Source organism: Myotis daubentonii, chromosome 6 (genome assembly GCF_963259705.1).
Source record: "Myotis daubentonii chromosome 6, mMyoDau2.1, whole genome shotgun sequence".
Classification (NCBI taxonomy): Eukaryota; Metazoa; Chordata; class Mammalia; order Chiroptera; family Vespertilionidae; genus Myotis; species Myotis daubentonii.
Genome location: NC_081845.1, coordinates 29,524,570 through 29,531,575, shown reverse-complemented (window position 1 = coordinate 29,531,575; position 7,006 = coordinate 29,524,570).

Here is a 7,006-nt window from a genome sequence, read left to right as displayed (position 1 = left end):
AATGTTTTGGGAAAATCATCTTCTAATATAAAAATTCTAAAATTAATGATGACCATAATACAAAATTAATATATACACAGTGGCAAAGTGGTGATGAGGGATATTTTTGCCTCCCTGGAATTGCCAAGTAGAGTTCATGGTTCAGTATAAAACGTCAAGCGTCCTACCTTTTCAGTGAAATGCCTTCTTTTTTCTTTCTTTTTTTATTTTTTAGGTTTCTTTTTAAAAAATATGTTTTTATTGATTTTTAGAGAAAGAGGAAGGGAAAGGAATAGAGAGATAGAAACATCAATGAGAGAAGCATCATCGATTGGCTGCCTCCTGCATGTCTGCCACCAGGGAATCTAGCCTGCAATCTGGGCATGTGCCCTGACCTGGAATCCAACATTGACTTCTTGGTTCCTGGGTCAAAGCTCAAAGGTTGAGCCACACTAGCCAGCAGTGAAATGCCTTCTTGATGCCAGTCCCATACTATGATATTTATTAACAAAAGGCATTCAGCAGAACCAGTGTCTTCTGCCCCAAGCCTTTATATCAGCGGTTCTCAACCTGTGGGTCGCGATCCCTTTGGGGGTCAAACAACCCTTTCACAGGGGTCGCCTAAGAACATCGGAAAACACATACATAATTACGTATTGTTTTTGTGATTAATCATTATGCTTTAGTTATGTTCAATTTGTAACAATGAAAATACATCCTGCATATCAGATATTTACATTGATTCATAACAGTAGCAAAATTATAGTTACGAAGTAGCAACGAAAATAATTTTATGGTTGGGGGTCACCACAACATGAGGAACTGTATTAAAGGGTCGCAGCATTAGGAAGGTTGACAACCACTGCTTTATAGGATAAAGGACACGGTGGTGGGGAGCGCAAGGATATTAGACCTTTGAAGGAAGATTCATGAAGTATTAATGCCTTTTCCCTCCCCTTCCCTTGATGGAGAGCCTGGGAGGTAGGCAGCAGGGAAGTTTCTATCTGTTCCAAACTCTTCTGTTGAAATCTGTGTTTCCCAAGTTCCCTCCACTCCCCAGGATGAACTGTGGGGGTGCGGCTGTGTGCCACTGAGAGAGCATTTGGTGTTGCTGCTGATGGAGCTGTAAGAGAGAGTGCCCTAGGCAGCCTGTGTTTCTACTCTTGGCTTGGAAATGCTTCATGGGTGCATGCCATGGAAGGTAGATGGGGCTTGCCGGAAGCAGAGACTTTTGGATGGATTGCTTATTGCCTTGGTAATAGGGGAGAAGATGACAGGGAAATGTGCAAGGGTGGGACCTTGAGGAGCTCCCTAAAGAGCTGACAATTTCATCCCCACTCAAAACCCAGGGCCAACGCTTGATCCCAGCCCCTCTGTGTTGGACTAAGAGGCAGAGAAAGGACTCGCCAGCTCTGATGCCATTTGCTATGTGAGCATAGGTCATTCTCCTCTCCCCCTGGCACAAGGAAGAGAAGGAAGGGAGTTTTGACAGTTTGGGTTTCAAAAAGCACAGGGATAAATATTAAGCCTGAATGGGATGAAGAAATAATATGTCTGGACTGCACAGGATGTAGGGTGTAGAGCCCAGAACATTTAGTGCTCCTTAAAAATGAATGGATTTCATTCTTGCACACATCTATGTTGAGACTATTGTAATCGAACTTATGAATATGCTTGTGTGTATATGCAAAACCAGACATAGCATTTTAAAAAGCTTTTATGTTGCGTTTGATTTTATACGCTTGCAAAATTCCCTTGAGAGACTTTTACTGCATGGATTGTTTTGACTGAGGTTTTAAAAACATATTTTCAATAAAGTTTGGGCATCTCTCTTCCTGGCAAGTCTCTCTATAACAAGCAAAGGCATTTGTCATTACTCCAAAATCCCTTGAATTGTGCTTGAAATTAGGGTCATCTGCCTCAAACATTTTGTTGTTTAGTTGATGAGTAGGCATGAAAGCACCCAAATGTTTTGAATGTTTCCATGGGCCTTCATCAGTGATCCTCAGCTCTTCCATTTTAATAAATCAGATGAGATAAGATGAGTTTGATTAACTTGGATCAGCTTGTCAGCACTAGATAATTGGTTTGGCTTAATGAGAGACAACAGTGTTGGCCACTCAATTATTAGAAAGTCACAAATATGAGTTTTAGATATTACCCTGTGGTTATTACTCTATTTTTTTAGCATAATACAAGAATAACTCACATAAATATGTAAAAATGCTTAATGATAACATATGTGTCAGTTTTCTGAATTACAACAAACTTAGTGGCTTAAAACTCATATTTATTACCTAATAGCTCTGGAGGTTAAAAGGCTTAAAATCAAGGTGTCAATAGGGTGGAATTACTTTTGAGAGTGCAGGTGAGAATCCATTTCTGTGTCTTTTTTGAGTTTCTAGAGTCCACAGATTCTTTGGCTGTGGCCCCTTCCTTATACCATTTCAATCTCTGATACCATTGTCATATTTTTTTCTCTCATTGTCACCTTCCTGCCTCCCTGTTAGAAGGACATGTATAATTACATTGGATGCACTGGATGATCTAGTGTAAACCCCACATCTCAAAATCCTTAACTTCATCACACCTAAAGTCCTTTTGGCTATGAAAGGTAATATTCAAAGGCTCTGGTGATTAGGAGATGGGCATCTTTGAGGAGGGGGAATTACTACCACACCATACTAACTAAAAAAAAAAAAAAAAAAAGTGAGCAATAGTATGATCTCCTGCATCCCTGAAATGCTGAACTCTAACAGTTCATTTCTGATCATGATTCCCTGTCTATTGCCCTCATTTCCTTGATACATCTATTTTTCAGCGTTACTGAGACTGTCAATTTCTGCATCATTTTGTTGTGCTCCAGTATTGATCCTCTTTCTTTCCTCCTCAGTTCCAGACCCCATGATTCATCTTTCCCACCACACTTGACACTCACTGGCTTGTTCTCTTATGGCACTTACTCTTCTAAACCAAACTTTCAACTTCTTTACTCTTCCTGGTCTGTTGAGACCTCTGGGAGGAAATCTCTGAATCATCCTTGTCATCATCAAGTAAATTCATGATCTTCAACATCTCTGGCCATCAGTGCCACTGAAAAAACCTGTGTTTTCAGTCTATGCTGCCCTCAGGTTGTGTTACAAATTCCAACCCATTATCTGTTCTCTCACTCTCTTCAGTCAATTCTTTGAGGCGAAAATGTTAGTCATCAAAAAGCAGTCCATGAATTTTGTTCTTTGTCCTGCAAACCCACTTCCAAGGACACTTGTTTCTTTCTCCTTCTTTCCTATAACTGGGTAGGGGGTGGGGAGTGTTCCCATCTAAGGCTAAGCCAGAATTTTCACCAACCAGGAACTTTCAAATTTGACTCATATTATACTCATAGCTTTCGTTCTATAGGTAGAAGTTCTATTTTTGAAATAGTATTCCGTAATTGCTATCTCTTCTTTAGCATCCACTAATGTCAATAACTCTCCAATGATCTGAAATATAGATTCTGTTCCAACAATTACATTGAAATAACCCTTCACATACATACAGACAAATTCAAAGTCCAGTTCATCATGAAACCCCATCCCAGCCTAGTTCTCCAGGTTTCTTATTTAAGAAAATTGTGCTATCATTGTCTTGAACACATCTTAGATGGTTTTGTCTCAATTATTGCACACAATGTCAGTTATCAGACCTGTAGATTCAAGTTCCTCACACACACACGCGCGCGCACACACACACACAGACACATGTATTATTCAAATTTCTCATATATATTCTAAATAATATTCAACTTCCTAATATATACATTACACATAAATATTACATACTTTTTCCATATCTTTATTATAGGATTAGATACTTATGTATATTCTTTTATGCTTTTTGGGAACATTTCATTATTTAATCTATCTGAAAGTTTATATATGGTGTGTGTATGTGTGTGTGGTATAAGGGAGCAATCTAGTTTTTTATTTTTTACCAAATAATTATTCATTTGTTACAGCACCACTCATCTAATTCTTTATTATGTCCTTACTGATCTATATAATAAATGCCACCTTTATTATTTACTATATAGGTTGGCCGGCCAGGGCAAGGGTCCACAGGAGGTTGGCTGCTGGGAGCCGGTCCATCCTTGCTGTTTCAAGGGACCTGGCATATATGGCATACTGTTCTTAATATGTTTGCTCACCTTCTTGGCACTATGTGTTTTAACCAAGGTTACCTCTCTGAGAAAGGTTGTTTCCCCAGGTAGGGATTTTCCCCTGAAGTTAGGGAGGGGATAAAACCCCTTAACTAAGTGCCAGGTGGGTAGTTAATCACTTTAACTAGGAACAATCATGCTTAAACTACATAATCTTTACTCCCTGGAATGGAGATTAGAAACACCCTAACCTTTGGAATAGAGATTGATAGGATTGGAATCAACTGGTATAAATACAGATGTAACAAGACAACAGGACACAGAACCTAGACACAGAACCTAGACACAGAACCTACACAGAACGTTCTCTAGAGACAGAAGAACTTCACTGGAGAGAACATGGCAAAAGATCTTGGACAGAAACTGGCCACAGAACCTAGAGGCAGAACCTAGCGAGAGAACCTGGTAGGAAAACCTGGACAGAACCTGGCGACAGAACCTGGCTGGAGAACCTAGCGAGGGAACCTGGCTACAGAACCTGGCTGGAGAACCTGGAGAACCTGGCTGGAGAACCTAGCAAGAGAACATGGACACAGAACCTGGCTGGAGATCCTGAGCAGAACTTGGCTGGAGATCCTGGCTACAGATCCTGGCTAGGCTGCTGATCAACTGAACGCTGTCTCCGTGTCATTCCTTCTTCGCCGACTCCGTCCACACCTTTGGGGACCCCTGGACCTGCTGGGGTTGGACCCCAGCAGTTGGCCAGCTGTGGGAGGTTGGCTGTGGGAGACACAGGGTGGGACAAAAGTAGGTTTACATTTGCGAGTATATGTAACACATTATTTTGTATTACTTTTGCCCCTCCTACACACACACACACACACACACACACACACCCTAGGCCTGCTTCTGGGTTTGCTTTCTATTTTGTTGATTTTTCTCTCTATTCTTGAGCCATACAGCACTATTTTAATTATTGCATTTTATAATGTTTTAATAGCATAGTATGCTTTAATTACTCGTCCTCTTCAAGATTTTCCCTTTGTTTTTACTTGCCTATTTTTCTGCTAAATTAAAAACAAAATAAAAATGACCCACCATGAGAAAACCAAACCAAACCCCAAGTATGATCACATAATTGTATTTCAAACAGCAGTAAGGCATAAATTCAAATTACTATACTGCCAATTGAATCAGCTTTATATCTAAAGCACACAGGTGTCAACTTCTTTAGGTGTCAGTTTGGTGGGCAAAGTGAGAAAGTGTTCTTTGCTGGAGGAGATGGGGAGTCACAGGGTCCCAGAAGAATTGTCCTAGAGACTCGTTACAAATATTCCACTCCTTGAGGTTTCCACTTCTGAGAGTCATCTGGAAAAATGGTTTCCTTTTAAACGGTGGTTTTGCCCCTTTCCTGTTATTTTTTAACCACATTTTTCTTTTTCATTAATAACATCCATTCTATAGTTACATAACACTTTTTTTTTTAAACCTAAAACTTTTCCTGTCCAGGTCAAAATATAACTTATCTGGTGCTAGACCTAACATTCCCAAACACATCAGAACAGTAACAATAATAGTGTAGTGGATATCTTACTTCTGACAATTAAAGGAAATGCCTTTGGTTTTTGAGATGACTATTCCTTCTCATGATATGGGATGTTTTTATATTACTGATGGTATTATCAGCTATAAATGTTAAAGTTTTCAAATGCCTTAGAGCAACAGTGAAAAGAATCATAAAATATTTTTTTTCTTTTGTGCGCTGAGACGTTTTTTAATAAAAATCCTAGTATTAAGTAATCCTTGAATTTTTATTTTTCAATTTTAATTTTTTTGTTAATCCTTACCCAAGAATATTTTCCCATTAACTTTTAGGGAGAATGAAAGAGAGAGGGAAAGGCAGAGAGAAACATTGATGTGAGAGAAACACATTGGTTGGTTCCCTCCTTCGTGTGTCCTGACCAGGGCCTGATCTGGGGAGGAGCCTGCAACCAAGGTATGTGCCATTGACAGGAATCAAACCCAGAACCTTTGGTCCACAGGCTGATGCTCTATCCACTGAGCAACACCGGCTAGCAGCATTCTTGAATTTTTAGAATAAACCTTTTTTAGTTTTGAAAAATTATTTGTGTATTGTTGGATTGATGTTGCCAGCATTTTAGTGAAAGCAAGTGAAATTTTTTTCTTTGCTATGTTGGCTTTGTTTATATTAACTTTGAAAGATAATTGGGGAAGTGTTTCATCATTCTGTAATTTTGGAACAATTTGAATAATGTGGGAATTGTTACTAGAAAGTTTTAAAGAACTTGCTCATAAAACTCTCTGGATCCAACTCCTCTTTTGGAGATAGCTAATTAAACATTAAAAAATATCTTCCATAAATATGTCTATTTCAGCTTCCTAATTCTTATTGAATTCATTTTCCTTGAAAACTGTATATTTCTCCAGGTCCTAAGAATTTATTGCCATAGAGCTAGAAAATATATTTTCATAGTTTAAAATTTGCTTCACATATGTGCTTATATTTGTCTTTTTCTCTTTGTCTTTTCAGTTAACATATTAGTAGTTTGCATGTTTATTATATTTATATAGATTAGATATTGTGATAATCAATTCCACTCTTATTTTCCTACTGCTTTAGTTTCTGCTTTTGTTTTTATTAGTTCCTTCATTATTTTTCTCTAAGATTTATTTTTATGTTTTCTACTCCATATTCTGCATTAATATTACTTAAAAATAATTATGGTCAAACACTTTGTAAAGTATTTCCCCCCCTCAAAAAAAAATTATTCTTTTTTGGATTTATCAAAAAGATATACATTTTTGCAATCAGCAAATTATAAGAACCAGGCTCAGTAAGCCCACTTTCAACAGGTAATAGAAACAAAG